Source organism: Amblyomma americanum, chromosome 7, assembly GCF_052857255.1.
Source record: "Amblyomma americanum isolate KBUSLIRL-KWMA chromosome 7, ASM5285725v1, whole genome shotgun sequence".
Taxonomy (NCBI): Eukaryota; Metazoa; Arthropoda; class Arachnida; order Ixodida; family Ixodidae; genus Amblyomma; species Amblyomma americanum.
The window spans coordinates 26,710,149-26,722,297 of record NC_135503.1 but is presented as its reverse complement, the minus strand read 5'-3'; the positions used below and the strand labels follow the sequence as shown (position 1 = coordinate 26,722,297).

The following is a 12,149-nucleotide window of genomic DNA, read 5'->3' as shown; positions in this document are numbered from 1 at the left end:
GCTCGCTTACACCCAGTAAACATAAATACCCACGAGAGCAGCAGATTGGACAGCCGTCGCCGTAGCTCAGTTGGTAAGAGCACCGGACGCGATATTCGGAGGTCGTGGGTTCGGATCCCACCGGCGGCATGGTTGTTTTTTCTGCTGCTTTATAAGTAATTTTCTTTAAGCGATTTATTAATCTAAGAATTATTACCCTACTGATAAGCATAACACATTAAAAAAAAAAATTAACGTTCCCCTATGCACCTTGGTTTCGGTGACTGTTGGCTCCCTTCATAAATTTGTCAAACGGGCCCCTCATTTCCTTTAACTTGTCTGCTGATAGCTTAACGAGGGTCTCGGTTCTGGCAGTCTTAGTGCCAAAGGTAGTATAAGAGGGCTCTCGCACAGTTTCCGCCCTCGCCGTTAGATGACGTTCTACGTCACGCTCGCGGTATTACAGGACGTGCTACGTCCGCCGCTGTGGTCGAGGGTGGCGCTGGTGAACACTCTCAAGGCTCGCTTACACCCAGTAAACATAAATACCCACGAGAGCAGCAGATTGGACAGCCGTCGCCGTAGCTCAGTTGGTAAGAGCACCGGACGCGATATTCGGAGGTCGTGGGTTCGGATCCCACCGGCGGCATGGTTGTTTTTTCTGCTGCTTTATAAGTAATTTTCTTTAAGCGATTTATTAATCTAAGAATTATTACCCTACTGATAAGCATAACACATTAAAAAAAAAAATTAACGTTCCCCTATGCACCTTGGTTTCGGTGACTGTTGGCTCCCTTCATAAATTTGTCAAACGGGCCCCTCATTTCCTTTAACTTGTCTGCTGATAGCTTAACGAGGGTCTCGGTTCTGGCAGTCTTAGTGCCAAAGGTAGTATAAGAGGGCTCTCGCACAGTTTCCGCCCTCGCCGTTAGATGACGTTCTACGTCACGCTCGCGGTATTACAGGACGTGCTACGTCCGCCGCTGTGGTCGAGGGTGGCGCTGGTGAACACTCTCAAGGCTCGCTTACACCCAGTAAACATAAATACCCACGAGAGCAGCAGATTGGACAGCCGTCGCCGTAGCTCAGTTGGTAAGAGCACCGGACGCGATATTCGGAGGTCGTGGGTTCGGATCCCACCGGCGGCATGGTTGTTTTTTCTGCTGCTTTATAAGTAATTTTCTTTAAGCGATTTATTAATCTAAGAATTATTACCCTACTGATAAGCATAACACATTAAAAAAAAAAATTAACGTTCCCCTATGCACCTTGGTTTCGGTGACTGTTGGCTCCCTTCATAAATTTGTCAAACGGGCCCCTCATTTCCTTTAACTTATATATATATATATATATATATATATATATATATATATATATATATATATATATATATATATATATATATATATATATATATATATATATATATATATATATATATTTATATATATATATATATATATATATTGCTACACCAAATGCATAGTGAGCCTTTGATGACGAAACCTCCGAGAGGGCGCCATTCCCAGCAAGTAAAGTTAGAGCGTAGCTTGGGAACTTCAGTTTGAAAAAGTATAATAGTAGCTGCAGTATCGTTTACGACGCCTCACCGGACTTATTCGAATGCTGCACGTGGTGTTCTTTTCCCGTGCTTGAAGAAAAACAGTCATAAACCTTGTCCGAAAGGTGGTTGAAATGTGCGGGCAATTATGTGGCTAATTTGTCATCGCCCCAATTGCGTTGAAAACAACCTAACCGCCATTACCGCCACCGTCGACGTTACGTGCCACTTACGTTCCCTTTTCTTGGCTCTCCTTATCAATACCCAGCAAGTGCAGTGTGCAACGGTTCGGTTGGAGACATGAAAAAAAAACATTTTTGAATTTATCCTGTTTACCTGCCCTATCGTTGACCTATGTCCAGAAGAGCGACTAGGGGCAATTCATATCCACTTTGGAGACGCTTCACTAACAGCAATATCGACGTACGTGCTCGAATAGGAGGCCGCTAATACATAGAATGAGATAACAGCGTGATCGAACAGGACCCTAAAACTTAAGTAACCAAACTAGAAAACCCCACCACTGTCTAACTGCCCTTCGTTTCTTACATCGCAGGTTTTCCGGAGCATAAAAAAAATAAAAGAAAGAAAACAAGGGAAAGAAGAAGGAAAGAAATAAATAAAAGAAAACATGTGCACGGTTCACCTCCAGATGAGCAATTTGAAATGCCTGCGAGACTTTTTCCACGCACACGGAAATGCCTCTATCGCGACGGCGGTGTGCGGGCGGGCGGGCGATGATAACGACCACCGGCGCTGCCTCTGGTTGCACTAACGGCGAGCCCGCTCTCACGCGGCGTGCCGCAGCAGCAGCAGCGCCAGCATTAGCCCAGGTGGCGCTGATCCATGTCCGCGTCGTTCATTCGCTCGTTTTCGCCTCGGCAGGCCTTTGCACTGCTTCCTTCTTTCCTGGCCTGCGTATAATTTACATAGACTCGGTCGAGTCTGGCCGGCTACAGTGGACGCCAGCATCCGGCTTCTGTAAACACGGCTTCCTCCTCCGCCTCCTCCATCCACGCGTCGTTTACGCGACGGCCTTTCGCTAAAGGCGGAAGCCCCCCTCCACACCCGTGAGAACGGTCCTATGGCGTGCTGCGGGGCTTCCGTGCGAGCGAAGAGATGTAGACTCGGTCTACAAGTAAACAAAAAATGAGAGGAAGAAAGCGGTACAGGCTGTACCCTTATCTGAACTGCGTACGACCTTCTTCGCTTGGAAAACGTAGAAAACGTACTGGAAGACAATAAAAATAAAATGAAATGGAAGCGGTAGACAGCCGGTTGGATGTGTACGGCCAGATTAAGCAAACAGGGGCAGCATAGGCGCAGCGCAAGATGCTTCCGCGATGTCTAATTTTACGGAAGTCGGAGGCTCTCTCGAGGCTGCTTCAGTTTACGCAGGAACGAAATGACCGGGATGATAACGAAAAAACAAATGAGAGCAGCAGGATGGGGTGGGGGCAGACAGGGAAACCGTCATAATGCGCAGCCGCTCGTTTCGTGAAAGCTCGCGTATGCATGGTCCGATTTTCGTAAGTTAGGTAAAACTCTTTTAACTAGGTTCGCTGGTGAACCTCTGTGTTTAGCAGTCCGAAACCTCCTTTTATTGCCTTAGAATTTTTTTGTCTTCTATGCCTGGATAACATTGCGCAACGACCGTGGCTAAAATGCGTAGTCAAAGTGAACCATCAGCTATCCCTGGATGGTCATTATATGATATCACCGCGATTGGGATGCGCTCATGGACCTTTCTTTTGAATTCCGTGCGTTTGTGGATAGATTTCTTGCTCTCTTCACATGGAGTACACTTTAGGGCTCTTAACCGAACTCTTACAGTCACCATATTCGGAACGCTTTTCTTTCGACCCCTTTGTTATGAATGGAAAGAGCCATTTATTTCATCATGCCGACGGAGGACTCCGAAAAGCCAGGACATGCATTAGTTCTTCTTTCGATTAACACTGAAGCATTAAGGTGCTACTCTGCCCGCATAGATGCGATTACTCTGTTGAAATCGCGGACAGCATGATCGGTTATTAATTAGGCTCCTTTTTTTCATCCGTTCTCTCTTTCTTTGCTTCGCTCATTCTTTCTTTCTTTCCTTCTTTCTCTATTTATTTTCTTCTTTCTCTCTTTATTTCTTTCTCTTTTCTTCATGCCTTTCCTTTCTTCTTCACTTCCTTTCTTTCCTTTCTGTTCTTTCTTTCCTTCTCTCGTTCTTTCATCTTTCCTTTTTGCTTCATAATAATAATAATTGGTTTTTGTGGAAAGGAAATGGCGCAGTATCTGTCTCATATATCGTTGGACACCTGAACCGCGCCGTAAGGGAAGGGACAAGGGAGGGAGTGAAAGAAGAAAGGAAGAATGAGGTGCCGTAGTGGAGGGCTCCGGTATAATTTCGACCACCTGGGGATCTTTATTGTGCACTGACATCGCACAGCACACGGGCGCCTTAGCGTTTTTCCTCCATAAAAACGCAGCCGCCGCGGTCGGGTTCGAACCCGGGAACTCCGGATCAGTAGTCGAGCGCCCTAACCACTGAGCCACCGCGGCGGGTTTTTGCTTCATAGAAGAAATTGTTCCTGCGGTGTGTACCTGCCTCCCGAATAACCGTTATTTTTTTTTTTACTTCGATCAGTATTTTGTCGTATACATACCTGCACATATGCCCTTTTTCTTACAAACTGCATTTCTCAGCGTGTGTCCTGTGGCTTACGCATTCCCGCGCGTAAATTTTTCCTTCGCAAAACTTAAATGCGCCGAACTGCGAAATGAAATATCTCAGCACGGTCCGCGTTGCGGCGAGCGCTGTGTGCGGGCAGGTATACCTACATGTACTATAGGCGTGCGAATTTGACAAAGGAGCGGCGCGGCGGTCGGCACATACGCCTCTGCCGTCCTCCCTTCGTGCCTGTGCAACGCTCCTTTCGCAGAGGCCCGTGTGTGCTCACGTAGGCACGCGATCCTGGGGAGTGGGCGATGGCGTTTGAAATGCTGCGGGCGGTAACGCTCGCGACCCCTGGCCGCGCTCATGCGGGCACCGCCGTCGCTTGCCGTTGAACTTCCGCCCTTCAGAGCTGCCTGATCGAATAGATCACGACACGTTCCGTGTTCGCGCGGTCGCAAGCTGCCCTTCTTTCTCTCGACCGGACACCGCGTCTTGCGGAAAAAATCAAGTACAATTCATTTCATGGGTTAAAGGATTTGAGTTGGCATTAGTTTGTGCAGCCGACGCAGTTATGTTGTTGGTGTCATCATCATCATCATCATCATCATCATCACCAGCCTGACTGCACCCACTGCAGGGCAAAGGCCTCTCCCATGTCTCTCCAATTAACCCTGTCCTTTGCCAGCTGCGCCCACCCTATGCCTGCAAACTTCTTAATCTCATCCGCCCGCCTAACCTTCTGCCGCCCCTTGCTACGCTTGTCTTCTCTTGGAATCCACTCCGTTACCCTTAAGGACCAGCGGCTATCTTGCCTTCGCATTACGTGCCCTGTCCAAGGCCATTTCTTCCTCTTGATTTCGAAGAGGATGTCATTAACCCGCGTTTGTTTCCTCACCCACTCCGCCCGTTTCCGGTCTCTTAACGTTACACCTATCATTTTTCTTTCCATGGCTCGTTGGTGTAAGCCGGCACAAGGCTTCACACGGAATACAGTCTCCACTTAGAATGCTGTCGTCGTCATGGGCTGCTTAGAGCTGACATGCAGCCCAGTTAGCCTCTTCCTCAATTTATTTCGCTCTCTTACCAATACAAATCCACGCGAAATCCGCCTTTTTTCATACGGCCGCTCTGCGCATGCGCTCCTCTCCGCCTCGAGCTCAACTGGTTGAAAACTCTTCTAATGCGTATGCGAAGTTCATGTTAGCGACAGGCGCAAGCGACAGATGGCGGTAGCTGTCACGCAAGCACTTGTCACTTCGCGTGCGCAGTTGGCGCTCCGTGGAACCGGATCGCGCCTGCGTTGCCCACGTGAGTTTGTTTTCAAACAGTTTTATGGAATTTTCGAGCACTTGCCAGGGGGCGCCACATCTTGAGAAGAAGGTGGATTCTCCGCTCCATTCACGAAATTCGGTGTTATAAGACGGGAACCAAAAGCGCTGTAACTGACTTTGAATTGCTTACCTGTTCAAACGAAAGAAATCACAACTGAAATGATAGGATTTCTTTTTTCACATCTGCAGTGCCGAGGAAAACGCTGCGAAAGCAAATCCCTTTTCCAATTGCACAAAGGCTGTGAATCTTCAGAGCATGCTAACATGGACCGAAACGAAACGTTCGTGTTTCTTGAGTCTTGCTAGAATAAAAGACCTTTTGACTGAGATTCGTTCCTTTACAGAGAAAATTCATTGCGTTTGGGTTCATTTATTATTCTTATCACTCCTATCCTGTACCAGTGGGGTTGGCTGTAGTATCATAATAAATCTTGCGTGGTTGTTTTCATCATCATTGGGGTCATTTCGACGGCAGCAGTTCTACGTGGCAGGTAGCTCTCTGTGGAGACTTGGAAATACAGGATCAAAGAAACGTTGACGGTTCCACAGCGATACGGGTCCGGAAGCCTTTTTTTTTTTTTTTCAAATCGCAGTGTTCGAGGGTGGTGTGAAGAGGATGGCTGGCGTCCGTCAAAAAGAACAGCTTCGTTTGTGCATGTAATTCTTTTTTGTCTGTGTGTGACTGTGATTCTGCCTTGCTTTAGAGCGCAGGTTTGCTGCACCGTGTGCATATAAAAACCAGTAGCAGCTGTGTTAGTGCATGGGTTGCAGCTGATCAGCCGCTAAATTCTCTGATCACTCACTGTTCCCCTGAATTCTCGGTTGGGATGAAGCCCAAAATCGAATCCCCGTATAGGACTTTTAAGAGCGTTAGCAAATTGCTGTCTGCTAACGCTACAACCTTGAGCTGGCCATTTCCACAATCTCTGAATGCTTGGAATCCGTCACAAATTCTAAAGTGCAGTGCATGCACCAGACATTTGCGTTCGATCGCTCTCAGCTGACACAGCCGCGGCTGTATGCGAGTAAATGCGGTATACTTGCCCCCCATAGCGTTCCAGCACCCCGGGTACAGGGACGCGCGGTGCCAGCTGGGCAGTGGTCTTGGCGCGAGTGCGCGAGATACAGCATTCCGATATCTATATAGACCCCTCGCATCGCGAGGACCACTCCTGCGTGTGCTGTTTGCTGTACACACCTATCACGTCAGAACGCGACGATGCCCTGCGTCTCTTCCAAGCACCTACTATGACTGCAGAAAGAGGGGGCGACCTTCGATGAGCCTGCCGTCTAATAAACCCGTCCCTGTCTCCCAGGGGCACCTTGCGTTTTCCGAGTCACTTCCCAAGAGAGGCTGCGCTGTTGACAAAGCTCTCCAATACTTCACCTCTGCGCAAGGCCACGAGAGCTCGGTGTGGGCTGCCCGGCTGTTTGGATACTTCACCATCGGCAGCTCTGTGGCTCTCCTACGTGAGTGGCTGGCCTGCCCTTGGCCAGAGCGTCGAGTTTCAGGGTAAAGATGTGCGCTTAGGCAGAGGGAGAATAGCTCGGCACTCCGCAGGAGATGCTGAGGGGACGGCCTGACTTGCAAACCAGAAGTCATCGCCCATATTGCTATGCGCTAAAACAACTTTCGTCATTCGGCTGTGAGATGAAATTTTAATGCACGTTACCTTGCAGTTAATGTCTGCGTTGTACGGAACAAGAAGTCATAATGCCCCTAACTGCGTCTTTTCGACGTCGATTCGAAAGGACAGCGTCTAAGAAAATCATATCAAACCTTTAAAAAAAAAAATGAAATCTTGTCAAAGCGCCAACGTATTTCTTTCCCCGTTTTGATATGAAACTTGTTCAGGGGATTTCTTCTCCGTATATCTGTTTTCTATAGCCGGCGTTATAACGGATGAGACCGTTCATGCTTACGGTGTGTTTTTTTTTTCTTGCACAAAGCACGAGGAAAGATTTCAGCGGAAGTCCCCAAAATACTAAGATCACGCAGAGATGGCGGATATCCCAATTCTACCGCCAGCCAATGCTACCAGAATTCTTCATCCACCAGAAGCGTCTGTGTCTCCGCCCCGTTGCGTGCAGTCACAACAGAAGTCAGAGCGGTCAATGAACCTTGATTATCATCCCTTGAATCAGGCACAAATAGAAGCTTTTCTCCTTCTTTTTCCCCTTGTCTTGCCTAGCCCTCACTTAGTCATTCTTTCCATCGCCAGCCAGACAGTAACAACAACAAAAATACAGATAGTAAGATGACAGCTTTCACCTAGCGTTGCGCGCGTAACTGATGGTGGGCCGCAATACGAAGAGCAGCACTTGTCAACGGAGAGACATGTCCCGCGCTTACAAAAGCGAGAGGCCATTCTTTTTCAACTCTCTCTGTTGGACGATAACGTCGCGAAGTGCTCAGCTCTGGAGCTTGGGAAAGGATGCACACTTTACGCAAGGGGCAAGACGAGGAAGGCTATTGCGATGAGAACCGGAAAGAGGAAAAGGTTGGAAGGGGCTAAGTCATGGCTATGGTGCTGAATTGCACAATGTTGCCAAAAAGAGTTGCAGCTTCGGCCGGCAGCGTGTGCGTCTGTATAGGCGCGCACAGAGCCTGTCGGCGACTCCCGGCTGAACAAAAGAAAGCCCGCCCGGGAAGAAATGCACCGCAATGGGCGCCTTGTGAGTTAAGGCGCGCCAACGCGCAAACGCGCGCCCGCCAGGCGTGTTGGAATGTCGCGCCGTCCAAAGAGCACGGCCAGCGCCCGGCCGAAGACGACAGATGCGACGACCGTCGTGGCCAGGAACATCAGGGTGTGTGCGTGTGTTGGGGGGGGGGCAGCAAAGGAAAAGGAAGATGGGAGACCGCTGCGCGTTAGGTGCCAGCTCGCGCCACCAAAACGAAAACTAAGCGTTCGGAGAAAATAATGAAATACGCGGCTCTCTCTCTCTCAGCCTATCTCCCAGGTCGCGGCGCCTGCTGGCTGACTGGCTAGCTAGCCGGCGGAGTCGCTCACGAACTGCGCGCCTTGATACGCTGTACACAGAGCCGTCCGCCGCGAAAGCAACCGCGTGGGACCTTTTGCGCCGCGTTTTTATCCTAGCTTTCTTTATTTTGTTGCTCTTTCCGTGTCCGGCGTGTTCGGCCGTCCGCTTCGTTTTTACGACACGAGTTTGTCGTCGGTGTTATATCTTTCTTTTCTTTTTTTTCTTACGAACGCGCGAGGCACTGCCGCGGCTTTTCGCCAACCAAGAGGAGACAACTGTGTGTGTGTGTGTGTGTGTGTGTGAGGGGGGCGGTGAAAGGGGCGGCTCGCGTTTGTGTCAAGCCCGACACTTGAATTTATACTCCCACGCTTGCTTGGGCTAAGGCCACGGACACGTTCTGTTTGTTGTCGAGGGGAAGGGGAGAACGAAGCTTGTGGCGAAGCAACGGAGGAGGGGCGTCTGGCACTGCTTCGCTCTAACACCCTGGGAAGGAAAAAAAATGAAAATAAAAGAAGGGATGCAACCCGTGCTTGTGCGGCCTCGGGAGCTCAGTTCTCTTGGTTTAGAGCGGACTTCACGTAATACCCCGCGCACGGTGCATCCCCCTTTGCTGTTCTTCCGCCCCGACGACGAGCCGGACCCCGAAGCCGCTTTCTCGACGCTGCTTTTTTAGTGCGCGCTCGTTGGCAACCGCACGCGTGCTACGTGTTAGTGCAGGCGCGCGGCCGGGAGGCTCTTACGTCGTAAAGATCAGCACGACCGACAAGGGTTTGTTTTAAGAGCAGATTTGTTAGCCGCCGGCGTAAAGAACTTTCATCTCACCTCCCCCCCTCCCCTTCCTCCCTAAACACCTTTCTTCCGTCGTGACCGCACTTGCAAGGAGTTGCGGGGCCGTATGGTTTCCGGGTCTATGTTTGCGCCCGGGAAGGTCGGTTTATTAAGCCTGTTTCTCGCGCTCGCGCCCAGCTCTGACGCCCTTTTATCAGTACTGCCTATTTTAATGCTGTTGTTATTATACGTTGGCGGTCAGGTGGTGTGCTTTTCTGCGGGGTCGACGTCTGGGGAGCGATGTATTTTCAGAAGTGCATCATGTAAAGCGCGGATGGAGAAAAAAGGCGACCGTTTGTGTGTTGCCCGTTACTTTGGCACTCGAGGAGGCCTGCCTGGTAGTGAGGCCCGCTTTGTGTATGTCATCTCAGGCTGTAAAGTGCGTGGCTTTGTAACGCATCCTACAGGAACGCAGTCGCGCCGTATCCTTTCTGTTTCTCATCCCACGCGCGTACCAAGCAAACGACACCACGCTCAACGACTGGTTCCAGCGACCATTTTCGCCCAGTAACTGAATCACGCTGCATAGTGATTGAGCTTCACTTGATTTGCGCCAAGACAAATACGGTTGTGGACGTTGTGCCGTTATCGTTTATTTCTTGTACAAGACTGCCTGCATTAATTTTATTACCGTCGTCGTCCAAGCTGACGTTATGACGTGTCTGAATCGTGCTGCTCAAGCCTTTCGAATACGATGAGACCTCACAGCGTTGTCGTATAGGCTATTCAAAGTGGAGGTGAACAAATCGGAGCTATTTGCACTCATATTCGAGAGTGTTTCTTCTGCGCTTATTATTCCTTTATTACGACGCCTGTTCACTGAGATTTCATTGCAGTCCAGGGAATCCTGGCTTCGACTGGAAGGTAATCGTGAGGCCTACACCACGGCGTGCTTTGCTACACACAAATCCAACAAAGATCCTTGCCTCGAACTGCAATTCTCACTCGGAAGGTGTGAATTGTAGAGGACACATACTAATCATTCCCAAGCCAACAGCGCGCGGAGGTACGTACCAGGCGCATATAAGAGAGGCGCTCCATCTCCGGCGAGGGACCGCAAACCGAAGATCGGCCCAGGAAGTTTCGCCCCGCGCTGTGAGAAACGAGGAGCAAAAAACGGAGGCACATATCGGCCATGATTTATCGTGTCGGCCGCACACGGAGCCGTTACAGGCAGTTCCACACATTTTGTGGTGCGAGCGAGAATTCCGCCGCCCTCAGCAGGGGTCGCGGCGGGCACCCCGCGCTGGCAGCATTCTATACGCGTGATGCGGGAGCATCCTCATTTGTTAAGAACGACACCCAGTCGCCCCTTCGGCCCTCTTGTATATATATATATATATATATATATATATATATATATATACATATATATATATATATATATATATATATATATATATATATATATATATATATATATATATATATATATATATATATATATATATATATATCTTTCGAACGCTACACAGGTTCCCAAAAAAGTGTACAAGCCTCCACCCCCCATCCTTCTCCACCTTCTGCCTGCGGCGAGCTGCGGCGAGCTGTGGGCCTAATGAAGCGCACATGCGCGTGTTTGTGTCGGCCTCAAATTTTTTTTTCCCGCTCCCCCACCCGTCGCGCGTGTAATGACACAGCTCACGCTGTGTTTTCGCAGCTTGCAAGAGACGTGAGCGAGACGCAGAAGACAAACGGCAAGTAACTCGCGTCCCACTTGTACGTATGTTTGCAATAGCATTCTTCATTTTTGTCCGGAAAGACTAATGCGCTTGGACACCGCATAGACGCTGTTCGCTGCAGCCATTAATCAAAACTTGGCGGCGCCAGTTCGCGCCGCATATTCAAGCATTCGCGGGAGTCATCGATCCTCATGGTGCAAGAAATTAACCGCCGCCGGGAATCACTAAGAGAGACCCTTGAAGATTCGAACTGGCAACCTGGTTTCCACGGAAGTGTTCTGCAATATTCACACGCCGCGGATTAGGCGAGGTGTGTATTTCCCAAACTCAACTCGTAACTATATTTTACTGCCCTCTTTAATGCGACGTACGAGAAACTGTAAACAGGGCCGGCTGTTCGGCCGGGGAGCTTTCAGTAAAGGATTGAATGTTATTGAAGGTAATTCCCCCTAACAGCCAAGTGAAACTATTAATATCTTTGTGATTATTTGGTATTCTCATGTGTGAAATTTAAATAAGCATAGTCTGCGCAGTGAAGATAAGAGCCGCACTTGAACATTTCACATTCACTACGTTTAACGTAAACGCAGGTACTCTCTTCCGTGCCGGCCTGTTAATTGCTCTTTTAAGTTCTGCCCATTTGTTGCTGGGCTTTTTTTTTTTTACTCCGTTGTTACTTCCATGAATAAATAAAAGGGAGCTCTCATCAGACGCCTTTGACTAAGCCAACAGCGGCAACAGCAAACTTTCTGCGTTGAAACTATACCCCTCGCGAGCCTAAATCTGGGAAGCCTGCGCCCCCAGACGCGTGTTAAATGTAGAAACTTGAGCTGTTATTTTTAAGCGTGCGCACTTGTCGCCTGATCATATCTGGAACAAAGGAAGAAGCAGGCCTATGTCATGCTGATTGCCTCTCCTCCTAAGGGGCAGCTAAGGTCTTTAAAACTTGAAAGGATCATCATAAGCAAAATCTATATGCTTCTGTGGCAGAGTTAAAGCTTGGCTGGGACGCTGAACTCAAGTTTGGCAGAGATGAAGACCTGATTCTAATAGCATTAAACTTACTCCTCCCTCAGTAAGGGTGATGCGCAAAAATCGCCGGCACCGATTCCCGAAGAAAG

General features: G+C 49.1%; 1 protein-coding gene across 6 annotated transcripts in view; it reads left to right on the top strand.

Moving 5' to 3' along the window:
• The window catches only part of LOC144098720 (uncharacterized), a 621,279-nt gene that overhangs the window by 307,986 nt on the left and 301,144 nt on the right, over positions 1 to 12,149 (top strand). The window lies entirely within an intron of this gene.